The sequence below is a fragment of the Nicotiana attenuata genome, chromosome 9 (assembly GCF_001879085.1).
Source record: "Nicotiana attenuata strain UT chromosome 9, NIATTr2, whole genome shotgun sequence".
Lineage (NCBI taxonomy): Eukaryota > Viridiplantae > Streptophyta > Magnoliopsida > Solanales > Solanaceae > Nicotiana > Nicotiana attenuata.
In genome coordinates, this window is record NC_031997.1 from 15019043 (window position 1) to 15033841 (window position 14799).

Here is a 14799-nt window from a genome sequence, read left to right on the forward strand (position 1 = left end):
GCCTCTCCAAAGTCCCAGAAATAAAAATGGATAAAACCCTCGATCTTGGCCTTTTCTGCCAGTGATTCGCTTCTGTGGACTTCTAGTCGCACCTGTGGTATTTCCATCGCAAGGTGCGATTCCACTTAAAGTCAAAATCCGCTTTCTGCGGTCCTTCTCCACATCTACAAAAATGCCGCAGATACGGCTCCCTTTTCGCACTTGCGGCCCACAGGCCAAACTCCTCAAGACCGCACCTGCGGTCCTCCTCTCGCACGTGCGTGCCCGCACCTGCGGTCTCCCCACCGGAGGTGCAAAAATACTAGAAGCTTGAAAGCTTCAGCAATAGCACAGTCAAAATTTTCGATCCATTAAGCATCTAAAACTCATTCGAGGCCTTCGGGACTCAAGCCCAACATACCAACAAGTCCTAAAACTCCATACGAACTTAGTCGGGCCCTCAATCACATCAAACAACGCTAAAACACGAATTGCCCTCAAATTCAACTTAATAAAACTTTGAAACTTCAACTTCTACAAACGATGTCGAAAACCTATCAAACCACGGCTGATTGACCAAAAATTTTGCACACAAGTCATATTTGATATTACGGACCAACTACAACTTCCGAAATCGGAATCCGACCCCGACATATCAAAAAGTCCACTTCCGGCCAAAATCACCAAAAATTCGACTTTTCGTCATTTCAAACCTAAATCAGCTGCAGACCTTCAATTCACGGTCCGGACACGCTCCTAAGTGCAAAATCACCCAACGAAGCTAACGGAATCGATGAAACTCCATTCTGGAGTAGTCTTCACACAGTTCCGACTACGGTCAAAATCCTAAGACTTAAGCTGTCCGTTTTTAGGGACTAAGTATCCAAATCACTCTGAAGTACAAAAAAACCTCTCGCAAGTTACATAAGCAGAAAAAGATACGGGGGAAGCAGTAATTAGGGGGATCGGGGCTATTACTCTAAAAAATGACCGGCAGGGTCGTTGAAACTATATAATATTGTTTCATATCTTACCTAATACTTGATTTTTTAGTCTATGTTCCCTTCTATCACTTTGGCTGCTCTGTCATCACTCATCACCAAAAACTCTTATTATTGTCATAGAGATATTTTCTCTTGAAAATGTAACATATAATTATTCATGTGAGAAAACATGTTAATGTTATTGTTTAGGCATGTGCTAAATGTTCATTGCAAAACAAAAGTGTAATCGAAAGAATATCCTTTATTTTTTTGAGGCGAAATTTATTTGGAAATATGGTATTAATGTTAAAACTCAAAACCTCTTATCTACCATGTTTTGTAGATTATGTAAGCCGTTTGAGAGATCTAATTTTTTAGTAACATGGTAGATGCATTTTTCTTCAAAATCAATCGTCTCTTAAAGACTTTGCTTTTACCTAGTTTAAAATAGATATCTTTTTTAGCAGCATCAAGCATAGCAGCATTAGGCTCTTTAATCTTATTGACGATCCTACATGTATAGCATTATATTGAGAACAAAAGCACGTGATCAATGACACGAGTCCAATGTTAGTATTCATTGTACATACACAAGATATGAACATGTACATCATAACAATAGATGTCATCTCAAAACAGTCATAACTATTCATGATCTCTGCATTGTTATGATTCCTATCCCAATAACAAAGTTGAGATTAAAACTGCTCATAAACGGTAATTTTAAAGGAATCCTCCGTGATTATAAAACATATAAGTCACGACCCGAATTTCCCTACCCTCGGAGTCGTGATGGCGCCTACTCGTAGATGCTAGGCAAGCCAGAAATATAGAAATTCTTAACATCTTTAATTTTAATTCCTTTTTAACAACTTGAGTTAGCAGGTAATCAACATTTTAAAATTTGCTATAAACAGAATAAGCGGAAGACTTAAGCAACTAAAAATAAACCAAGCAATACTACAATGCCAATCATACTCCTCTACCCAGAATCTGGTGTAACAATATTCACGGACAGACTAAGATTACTACAACAATGTCTGAAAGAAATACAATCTGTCTTCGAAATCTAATGAAAACAGAGTATATAATGAGATAGAAGAGAACACCGGGCCTGCGGACGGCCTGCAGGACTACCTCGGACTCTCTGGTGGACTGAATGCTGGCTCCCCAAGTGCTACTATCCAAATGTTGCTCCAGTATCTGCACATAGTGCAGAGTGTAGCATCAGCACAACCGAACCCCATGTGCTGGTAAGTTGCCTGGCCTAACCCTAGCGAGGTAGTGACGAGGCTTAGGACCAGACTCCAGATAAACTGTGCAGTATATAATAATATACAGCCGAAAAAATAATAAGAATAAACAATTTAAATGGGAGGGGATACATTCTACGGGGAAAAAATGTCAAATCCAGTAGGAACTTAAGAGAAATATGAGAGAAACAACTCAAAAATCTACAACAAAACAATAATAATACTATTGCGGGCGCGCAACCCGATCCAATATAACATTTGTTGCGGCGTCGCAACCCGATTCCATATTAGTATTGTTGCGGCTTGCACCCGATCCATATTTAATATTGTGCGGCATGCAACCCGATCCATATATAGTATTATTGCGGCATCAACTCGATCCATATATAGTATTGTTTGCGGCGTGCAACCCGATCCATTATATTCAATAATACCTTTAGCAAACACCATACCAAGAGTCCCGGCAAGGGATCAACAATAAACTACACTATCCCGGCAAGGAATCAACAATAAACTACGTATCCCGGCGAGGGATCAACAACAAACTACACTATTCCGGCAAGGGATTCGACAATAAAGTAAAATACGTCCCGGCAAGGAGAATCAGATATAACCAATCTTATCTCAACTTCTATCTATCTCACCTAACACCAATATTCAATCATAAGTAATTTCCACGAAAAACAAACTTAATCCTTGCTCAATATCGAGAATCATCAATTAAAGCATCCGTAGTATCAATTAAGAACACAAACAAATTTCAAATTAAGACTCACGGTCATGCTCGACTCCAACATATAGATACTCGTTACCATGCCTATACGTCGTACTCAACAAGAAGCAAATAGAAAATAGACACAACTCCTAATCCCTCAAGCTAAGGTTTAGACCGAACACTTACCTCGATGCTACGAACACAATTCACGCTTAACTATAGCTTTATCCCTCGATTCCACCACCAATTCGTTGTATCTAGTCATAAGTTACTTAATTACATTAATAAACGCTAAATGAATCAATTCGAATGCATAAAAATGAATTTCCAAAGTTTTACCCAAAAAAGTCAAAAATCGCTCCCGGGCCCACATGGTCAAAACCCGAGGTTTCAAACAAAAACCTGGTCACGCCATTCCCCACGAACTCAAATATATAATTTGTTTTGAAATCGGACCTCAAATCGAGGTCCAAATTCCAATTATTAAAAAAAACTAGGTTCTACCCAAAACACCCAATTTCCCCATTGAAAATTATTGATTTGAAGTTGAAATCATGTTAAAAGATGTTAAGAATTCAAGGAATTAGTTTAAAATCGACTTTCAATTGATTTGGAGAAGAAGAAATCCTTGAAAAACGCCTAAGTGTATTTATGTTTTGAGAGAATATGAAAATGGGTTAAAAATTCGGCTAAGTATAAAAGTTGCAGGTCTCAGATGGTGGAATTGCGAACCCCGAACATATGTTGATATGGGAAATGCGAAACAGGGTCGCATTTTGCGGAACCCTTAAGAATTGTTGAACTTCGCATTTGCGAAAAGGAGGTCGCATTTGTGACTTCCGCATTTGCGACGCATAGGTCGCATTTGCGATCATAGAGGATTTGGGCGGGTGTCGCATTTGCGACGGGTTCATCGTATTTTGCGAGAAGGCTGCCCAGGCCACCTCAGCATTTGCGATCATGGCTGCGGATTTGCGACGAACAGGCTTCGCAAATGCAAAGCCTGCAGGTCTGAAACACACCAGCAAAATTTTTAAGTTCAAAATGCACCCCGTGACCTATCCAAAACTCACCCGAGCTGTCGGGGCTCCAACAAAAATATTACACACAACCTCAAAAACACCCTACAAGACTTATTCGTGCACTCAAATCACCAAATAATATCATGAACATCGAATTAAACTTCAAGATCAATGAAATTTCTCAAAACTTCTTTAAACATCTAATTTGCATTTAAGGTCCGAATCACATCAAACGGGTTCCATTTCTTACCAAACTTCACAGAATTATCTTAAATCATATATAAGGACCTGTACCGGGCGCCAAAAGAAATAGGGGCCCGATACCAACATGTTCTAATCAAATTTCATTTCCAAATCCTTTAAACAATTCCAGAAAATGATTTTCTTTAAAAAATCATTTATCGGCTTGGGACTTCGGAATTTGGATTCGGGCATACGCCCAAGTCCCATATTTTCCTACGGACCCTCCGGGACCATCAAAAGCACGGTGCCGGGTCCGTTTACCCAAAACATTGACCGAAGTAAAATTAATTCATTTTATAGTCAAAATTTATCATTTTTCACATATTTTCCACATATAGGCTTTCCGGCTATGCGGTCAGGACTACGCACGCAATTCGAGGTGAATGCTAAAAGAGGTTTTTAAGGCTTCGAGAACGCAGAGAATTGTTTAAAAACAAGAACAATCGTTCGTCCTCGAACGGACAGAAGAAGGAAGTACCTGAGTCGGGGAAAAGATGGGGATAACGGCTCCGCCATATCGACTCGGACTCCCAGGTCGAGGCCTCAGAGGCTGACCTCTCCACTGAACACATCAGAAGGAAAACTCTTCGACCTCAACTGACGAACCTGCCGGTCTAGAATGGCTACCGGCTCCTCCTCATTAGACAAGTCCTTGTCCAAACTGGACAGTGCTAAAGTCTAACACGTGGGATGGATCGCCCGTGATACTTCCGAAGCATGGACACATGAAACACTGGAAGCACGGCTGATAAGCTCGGCGGCAAACCTCGATCAAGAATCTCAAACGGACCAATGAACCTAGGGCTAAGCTTGCCCTTCTTCCCAAATCTCATCACGCCCTTCATGGGCGACACTCGAAGCAATACCCGCTCACGACCATGAAACCAAATCTCGAACCTTGCGGTCGGTATAAACTCTTTTTCCTGGACTGAGCTATACGAAGCCTATCCTGAATGATCCTGACTTTGTCCAAGGCACCCTGGACCAAATCCGTAACCCAACAACCGAGCCTCTCCTGGCTCAAACCATCCAACCGGAGACCGAAACCGTCTACCATATAAAGCCTCATAAGGAGCCATCTGGATACTCTACTGGTAGCTGTTGTTGTAGGCAAACTCCGCTAAAGGCAAAAACTGATCCCACGAGCCTCCAAAGTCAATGACACAAGCTCGGAGCATATCCTCCAAAATCTGAATAGTCCGCTCAGACTGCATGTCCGTCTGAGGATGAAATGTTGTGCTCAACTCAACCCGTGTGCCCAACTCTCGCTGAACTGCTCTCAGAAATATGAGGTAAACTGCGTACCTCGATCCAAATGATAGACACGGGCACACCATGAAGATGAATATCTCCCGGATATAGATCTCAGCTAACCTCTCGGAAGAATAGAGACTGCCACAGGAATGAAATGCGCTGACTTGGTCAGCTAATCAACAATGACCCATACTGCATCAAACTTCTTCTGAGTCCGTGGGAGTCCAGTAACAAAGTCCATAGTGATACGCTCCCACTTCCACTCGGGAAGCTCAATCCTCTGAAATGAACCACCGGGCCTCTGATGCTCGTACTTAACCTGGTGACAATTCAAACACCAATCCACATACGCAACGATATCCTTCTTCATTCTTCTCCACCAATAACGTAGCCGGCAAGTCTTGATACATCTTTTGCGGCGCCGGATGAATAGAGCACCGGGAGCTGTGGGCCTCCTCTAAAATCAACTCTTGAATTCCATCCCACATTAGGCACACAAACTCGACCCTGCAATCTCAAAACTCAATCATCACCTAGGGTAACCTGCTTGGCACCTCCGTGCCGCACCGTGTCGTCTAAGGACACACAAATGGGGATCATCATACTGTCGATCTCGGATTACGCTCCAATAATGAAGAACGAGCAACTGTGCAAGCGTTTTGGGCTCAGAAAACATCCAACCTCACGAAACTGATTGGCCAAAAGCCTGAACATCCAAGGCAAGCGGTCTCTCACCGACCGGAATATAAGCTAAACTGCCCATACTGGCTGACTTCCTACTCAAAGCATCGGCCACCACATGGCCTTTCCCGGATGATATAAGATGGTGATATCAAAATCCTTCAACAACTCCAACCACCTCCTCTGCCTCAAATTCAACTCTTTTTGCTGAAACAAATACTGAAAGACTCTTTGTGATCTGTGAACATCCCTCACATGCCACGCCATACAGATATAGCCTCCGAATCTTCAACGCGTTGAACAATGGCTGCCAAACTCCAATCCATGAAACCGGTAAGTTACTTCTCATGAAATCTTCAACTGACCGCGAAGCATAGGCAATGAACCTTGCCATCCTGCATCAACACTACACCAAGTCCAATACGAGATGCATCACAATAACCTATATGACCTGAACCTGTGGGGAAAAACCAACACCGGTGCGTAGTCAGAGCCGTATTGAGCTTTCTGAAAGCTCGCCCACACTTCATTCCGACCATCTGAACTGGGCACCTTCTGGGTCAAACCTGGTCATCGGGGTACAATAGATGAAAACCCCTCTACACGGAACCGACGATAGTAGCCTGCCAATCCAAGAACTCCGAATCTTTGTAGCTGTGAGGCCTGGTCGAGGCTTAGTTCTTTGACTGCCTCAAATCTTCTCGGATCAACCTGAAATAAACCTCTGCTTGATACAACGTGACCCGGATGCAACTGAACTCAACCAGAACTCACACTTTAGAAAAACTTAGCATACAATTGAACACCCCTCAAGTTGAAGAAGAACACTCTGAGGATTGCTACTCGTGCTCCCTCCGGCTGCTGGAATATATCAAAAATTATCATCAATAAAGACTATCACGAACGATCCAAGTAAGCCTGAAACACTACGGTTCATCAAATCCATAAAGCTGCTTGGGGCATTTGTCAACCCAATGGACATCACCAAGAAACTCATAATGCTTGTACCGAGTGCGGAAAGTGTCTTAGGACATCGGATGCCCTAAATCCTCAACTGATGGTAGCCAGGTCTCAAGTCAATCTTGAAAATACTTTGGCACCCTGAAGCTGCATCGAACAATCATCAATCCTCGGCAGCATACTTTATTGCTTGATTGTAACCTTTGTTCGATTGCGGCAATCTATACACATTCGCATGATCCATCCTTCTTCCTAACAAACAACACTGGCGCACCCCAAGGCGAAACACTGGGTCATGAAACCCTTCTCAAGAAAGTCTTGCAACTGCTCCTTCAACTCTTTTTCAACTCAGGCGGAGCATACGATTACGGCGGGATAGAAATTGGGCTGAGTGCCCGGAGCCAAATTAATGAGAATCATATATCCCTCTCGGGTGACATACCCGGCAGGTCCTGAGGGGAAAACTCAGGAATACTCACGAACAACGGGCACAAAATCAATAGCAGGAACTCAACAACTTAGAATCACGAACATATTGCCAAATAGTCCAAAACACCCCTTCCGACCATACGCCGAGCTTTCATATAAGAGATAACATACGGGTGTAGAATGACCAAGAGTCGCCTCTCCACTCTAAACGGGGGTAACCCGGGCAACGCTTTGGTCACGGCTTTGGCATGACAATCCAAGAATAGCGTGTAAGGTGACAACCAGTTCCATCCCAATATAACATCGCAAATCAATCAATGTCCAAAGCAACAAATCTACACGAGTCTCAAGACCCCCAATCACCACTATAACATGCACGAATACTCGATCATACCACAATAGAATCATTCCCCCGAGATGTGACACATAAGGAGGCACTAAGGATCACTAGTCATGACCAGGTAATGGTTGGCAAAATAAGATGACACTACGAGTAATGTAGACCCTGAGTCAAATAACACTGAAGACATCTTACATATCACAAACAGAACAGGTACTAGTAAAACTGATCGAAATCTCTCTCTTTTCCCCGTCCGACCCACTGACCACCTACCCTCGTGACAAACCACTACTCCACTCTCCGGCCGACATTGGCCGCCGTCCTCGAAGATATCTCACTCCCAGCCTCTCTAGCCATCTGAAGATGAATCGGCTGAATAAGTCCATCAATGAACCTCCTCACCCTCTCTCTCTCTCTCTCGGTGGGAAGTATGATAAGAGCATGACGAGCCAAGTCGACGAACCTGGTCTCATACTGAGTAACGGTCATAGAACCCTGCTGGAGACGCTCAAACTACCTCCGATATGCCTCTCTCTGAGTGATTGGGAGAAACTTCTCCTGAAATAGCTGAGTGAACTGCTCCCAAGTCAAAGCTGGTGATCCGACTGGTCTAGCCAAGCAATAATCTCTCCACCAAGTCTTGGCGGATCCAGATAAGCAAAATGTGGCAAAATCGACCCCGTTGGTATCAACTATCCCCATGTTCCTAAGAACCTCGTGACAGCTGTCTAGATAATCCTGGGGATCCTCAGTAGATGCACCGCTGAAAGTAGTAGTGAAAAGCTTGGTGAACCTGTCCAATCTCCACAAAGCATCGGCAGACATAGCTGCACCATCGCCGGTCTGAGCTACCACACCCGGCTGAACTGCTCCAACTGGCTGAGCTGCTGGAGTCTGAAACTGGGGAGCTACCTACTCCGGAGTGCGAGTAGCAGGAGTCTGGGCTCCTCCTCCAGCCTGAGAGACGGCTGGTGCTACAGGAAGTAGACCTGCCCGGGTGACACTCTCCATAAGGCCCACTAGAGGACCAGAGCATCCTGAAGAACTGGGGTAGTAATAAAACCCTCTGGGACCTGATCTGGGCCCACCGGAACCGCTGGGGCCGGAACCTCATCATCAAAATCAACCTGAGGCTCCGCCGCTGGTGCTGTTGATCTGGGCTGAGCTCTGCCCCTGCCTCGGCCTCGCCCTCTGTCCCTTGTGGGAGCTGCTGTTGGGGGCTCGGGCTGCTGATCGGTAGATGAGGAAGCGCGTGTTCTCGCTATCTGCGAAAGAACAGAGTAGAAGTTCAATTAGCAATGAGAAACCAAACCGCACGACAAGAAAGAACAAATGTGAAGTTTTCCTAACTCTGTAGCCTCTGGGGATAAATACAGATGTCTCCGTACCTATCCCTCAGACTCTACTAAGCTTGTCCGTGAATTATGAGACCTATGTAACCTAGAGCTCTAATAACAACTTGTCACGGCCTGGATTTCCCACCCTCGGGAGTCATGATGGCGCCTACTCGTAGAAGCTAGGCAAGCCACGAAATATAGAAATTCTTAACTCTTTCATTTTAATCCTTTTAAACAACTTGAGTTAGCAGGTAATCAACATTTTAAAATTTGCAAAAAACAGAATAAGCGGAAGACTTAAGCAACTAAAAATAACCAAGCCAATACTACAATGCCAATATACTCCTCTACCCGGAATCTGGTGTCAATATATTCACGGACGGATTAAGATTACTACAACAAATGTCTGAAAGAAATACAATCTGTCTTGAAATCTAATGAAAACAGAGAACATAATGAGATAGAAGAGAACGTCGGGCCTGCGGACGCCTGCAGGACTACCTCGGGATCTCTGGATGGACTGAAGGCTGGCTCCCCAAGTGCTACTGTCCAAATGCTGCTCCAGTATCTGCACATAGCGCAGAGTGTAGCATCAGCACAACCGACCCCATGTGCTGATAAGTGCCAGGCCTAACCCCGGCGAGGTAGTGACGAGGCTAGGACCAGACTCCAGATAAACCTGTGCAGTTATATAATATACAGCGGAAAATAAACAAGAATAAAAAATTTAAATGGGAGGGGATACATGCTACGGGGAAAAAATGTCAAATCCAGCAGGAACTTAAGAGAAATATGAGAGAACAACTCAGAATCTACAACAAAACAATTATAATACTGTTGCGGCGCGCAACCCGATCCAATATAACATTTGTTGCGGTGCGCATCCCGATCTAATATTACGTTGTTGCGGCGTGCCACCCGATCCATATTTAGTATTGTTGCGGCGTGCAACCCGATCCATATTTAATATTGTTGCGGCCGATCCATATATAGTATTGTTGCGGCGTGCAACCCGATCCATATATTCATATACCTTTAGCAACAACCATACCAAGAGTCCTGGAAAGGGATCAACAATAAACTACACTATCCCGGCAAGGGATCAACGATAAACTACACTATCCCGGCGAGGGATTAACAATAAACTACACTATCCCGGCAAGGGATTCGACAGTAAAAGTAGATACGTCCCGGCAAGGGAGAATTAGCTATAACCAATCTTAACTCAACTTCTATTCATCTCAGCTAACACCAATATTCAATCATAAGTAATTTCCACGAAAACAAACTTAATCCTTGCTCAATATCGAGAATCATCAATTAAAGCATCTGTAGTATCATTTAAGAACACAACAAATTTCAAATTAAGACTCACGGTCATGCTCGACTCCAACGTATAGATACTCGTCACCATGCCTATACGTCGTACTCAACAAGAAGCAAATAGCAAATAGGACACAACTCTTAATCCCTCAAGCAAAGGTTAGACCGAACACTTACCTCGATGCCACGAACTCAATTCACGCTTCAACTATAGCTTTACCTCTCGATTCCACCACCAGTTCGTTCGTATCTAGTCACAAGTTACTTAATTACATTAATAAACGCTAAATGAATCAATTCGAATGCATACAAATAAATTTTCCAAAGTTTTACCCAAAAAGTCAAAATCGCACCCGGGCCCACATGGTCAAAACCCGAGGTTCGAACCAAAACCCGATCACCCATTCCCCCACGAACTCAAATATATAATTTGTTTTGAAATCGGACCTCAAATCGAGGTCCAAATCCCCAATTTTTGAAAAAACCTAGGTTCTACCCAAAACACCCAATTTCCCCCATGAAAATCATTGATTTGAAGTTGAAATCATGTTAAAAGATGTTAAGAATTGAAGGAAGTTAGTTAAAATCGACTTACAATTGATTTGGAGAAGAAGAAATCCTTGAAAACTCGCCTAAGTGTGTTTATGTTTTGAGAGAATATGAAAATGGGTTAAAATTTCGGCTAAGTATAAAAGTTGCAGGTCTCAAATGTGGGAATTGCGAACAGGGGTTCGCAATTGTGAACCCGGACCTCTGTTGATATGGGAAATGCGAAACAGAATGCGAACCCTTAAGAATTGCTGAACCTTCGCATTTGCGAAAAGGAGGTCGCATTTGCGACTTCCGCATTTGCGACGCATAGGCCGCACTTTGATCATAGAGGATTTGGGCGGGTGTCGCATTTGCGACGGGTTCTTCGCATTTGCGAAAAATGCTGCCCAGGCCACCTCTCGCATTTTCGATGCATGGCTCGCATTAGTGAGACAGGCTTCGCAAATGCGAAGCCTGCAGGTCTGAAACACACCAGCAAATTTTTAAGTTCAAAATGCACCCCGTGGCCTATCCAAAACTCACCTGAGCCCTCGGGGCTCCAAACCAAATATACACACAACCTCAAAAATACCCTACGGTCTTATTCGTGCACTCAAATCACCAAAATAACATCATGAACATCGAATTAAACCTCAAGATCAATGAAATTTCTCAAAACTTCTTTAAACATCAAATTTGCATTTAAGGTCTAAATCACGTGAAACGGGTTCCGTTTCTTACCAAACTTCACAGAATTATCTTAAATCATATATAAGACCTGTATCGGACACCGGAACTAAAATACGGGCCCGATACCAACATGTTCTAATCAAATTTCATTTCCAAATCCTTTAAATAATTCCGGAAAATAATTTTCTGTAAAAATTCATTTATCGGGCTTGGGACCTCGGAATTTGATTCCGGGTATACGCCCAAGTCCCATATTTTTCTACGGACCCTCCGGTACCGTTAAATCACGGATCCGGGTTCGTTTACCCAAAACGTTGACCGAAGTCAAATTAATTTATTTTATAGTCAAAATTTGTCATTTTTCACAGATTTTCACATAGAGGCTTTCCGGCTACGCGCCGGGACTACACACGCAATTCGTGGTGATGCTAAAAGAGGTTTTTAAGGCCTCGGAACGCAGAATTCATTTTAGAAACAAGTGATGACCTTTTGGGTCATCACAATATATTTAAGCCATTATATGATAGTATTGATTTAATTAATTTTGTTTTGGTCTTGAAAGACTTTATGCACCTTCAGATTATTGTAAATCGCCGTTGTATTTTTTCCTCATGTCTTCTGAGATTTATTATTGGGAAAGCATCCAAGAGGCTGCGTTTCCCCTTTCTTCGCAACCAGCTCCTATTTCAATAGCGCCAAAGTCATTTATCATCCTATGACAGTTAGAGAAAGCGTAGATATATCGACTTTCAGGACAGTTAAAGGAAAAGAATGCAATATCTTTTGATTCCAAGTACCATGACAATTTACTTGTGAAATAATTTCTGTTAGTTTAAATACTTTTCTTAAGCTATGTCGTTATTTCAACTTTTCCTCCAATTCAAATTCAGATTCTTTTTACTTGGTATAGTCCAAACCTTAATATTTAAATTTTATTCCAAATGAAGTTCTTGTTGGAAGGAATAACACAATGTTTATCTGACATGGAGTCATAGATACAAAGTCTTAATTGATTTAGATTCCAAAGGTTGTATTGCAAAGTTACGACTAAGCATCTGAAGCAATAATATGCTGTCCAAAAGGAAGCAACTATACCAAGCATCAGTTATCCAAGAAGAAGTAGGCTAACGACAAAGTCCCAAAAGAATTTGACCCGAAATAAACTTTGTAGGCTCGGCGTATGTATTTATAAAATCAGAAAAGAATTTCAGTATTTAAGGTTATAAAAGCCGATCAACGTTTCGGGAATATTTTAGTCGTTCAACATTTAGCGTAAACTATTCGTGTTTTTATAATAATATAGATACAGATATAGATAACCAAAAAAAGAAATACTAATTATTTGAGACGAAACGTTGAGCATGGTTTTGTATCAAATATGTTTATTAGATTATTTGATCGATTTAAAGTAGTGCAACGTTTATGTACTGAGACTATAATTTAATTTTTCCTCTTTGTACGATGACTGAACATTAATATGATTGTTGAATTGATTTAATTATCATAATAATCAGTTAATGTAATTCAAACCAAACAGATTAATATCCTATTACAAAAAGTATTTTTTGAATACTTCTTCTTTACTTTGGCACAGCGATAATTATGTTAGTTCTCAGTTAAAATAATTCAAACTAAACATAAAATTAGGGAGGGCATTAAATGAATATATTTATCGTGTCATAAAATGCACTTTTAATTAAATGTATATTATATTAAAAGTGCGAAAATCCTTCACGAAATATATCATTCGTCTTTTTACCTTCACACTAGGCAAAATAGTCATTTACATTAATTTTCTAATATTTAGGAATGATTATTTACTTAATTCCCTAATATTTATGAACAGTTATTTAATTATCTCCTAAATACTTAGGACCTTAGTTTTAATTAAAATTGGTTATTATTTTTTTCCTTATATGGAACAGTCACAAAGTGTTCATACTTAGAAATTCAAAATCAGTATATAAACTTACAAATAAGGTAGTCAATATTTATGATTCAAAATTGAATATGCATGATTAGACATGCACTGTCAAATTCCTATTTTGATATACAAATAAAAGTTTGTTAGTAAACTAAGAACAAATTAGGTTGTTAACTTATAAATTTCTAATTCAAATAAGGATACGATAACGATAGTAATAAACTATCAATTTGTTTGACATTGGATGATTTTATTAGTAGACAATACTTTTCTCGATATTTAAGTTTTTTCCTAATATTTAGGAGTTCTATATTAACTAAATTTTATGCAGTAATTTTTTTTAATGTATTTGTGCAAAGAAAAAATCTTGAATTATGTAACATAATATTTTGTAAAAGACAAATAATACCACAAAAACAATCGACGGAGAATAACAGCTTGTTTGGATGGTTGTTACGTATCGTTTCATAATGTATCGTATCGTATTGTATTGTATTGTGTTGTATCGTTTGATGAATACAATGTTTGGATGGATTGTGTCGTTTTGGCGTCGTTTCATGGTATCACGCACCTGTGATATGATGAACAAACTTGCAATATTATAAAGAAAAATTATGATACGGTATATAAAAAGGTAGGGTAAATGATAAAATAAAATTATTTAATAATAATGAAGGGTGAGATTGAAAGAAAAACACAAGGAAACGATGCGACCACACCAAATCGGTCGTTACATAAAGTGGCACATTTCATCGTTACGTAACGACGGATGTAACGATACGATACAATAGAATTTAAGTAACAATCAAAACAAACATTGTATTTGAAATAACAATACAATACGATACGATAGGTAACAACCATCCAAACAAGCTGTAAAGGACGAGCATTTGCTGATTGAGCGAACAATATTTGGATCATAGATTCCATAGTACTCGCTTTGTTTCTTTTTATATAGTATTATTTTCTTATTAATCAGTTTTAGAAAGAATGTCAGCTTTCTATCTTTGAAAACAATTTAATTTTTCTCCATTTATCTCCAATAAAAATGATTTTTTACTACGCCAACAAGTAAACTACTTAGTCGGTGTTTTCGTTAACCGTAACCAATTAATATTATTCCTACGTAACGGTT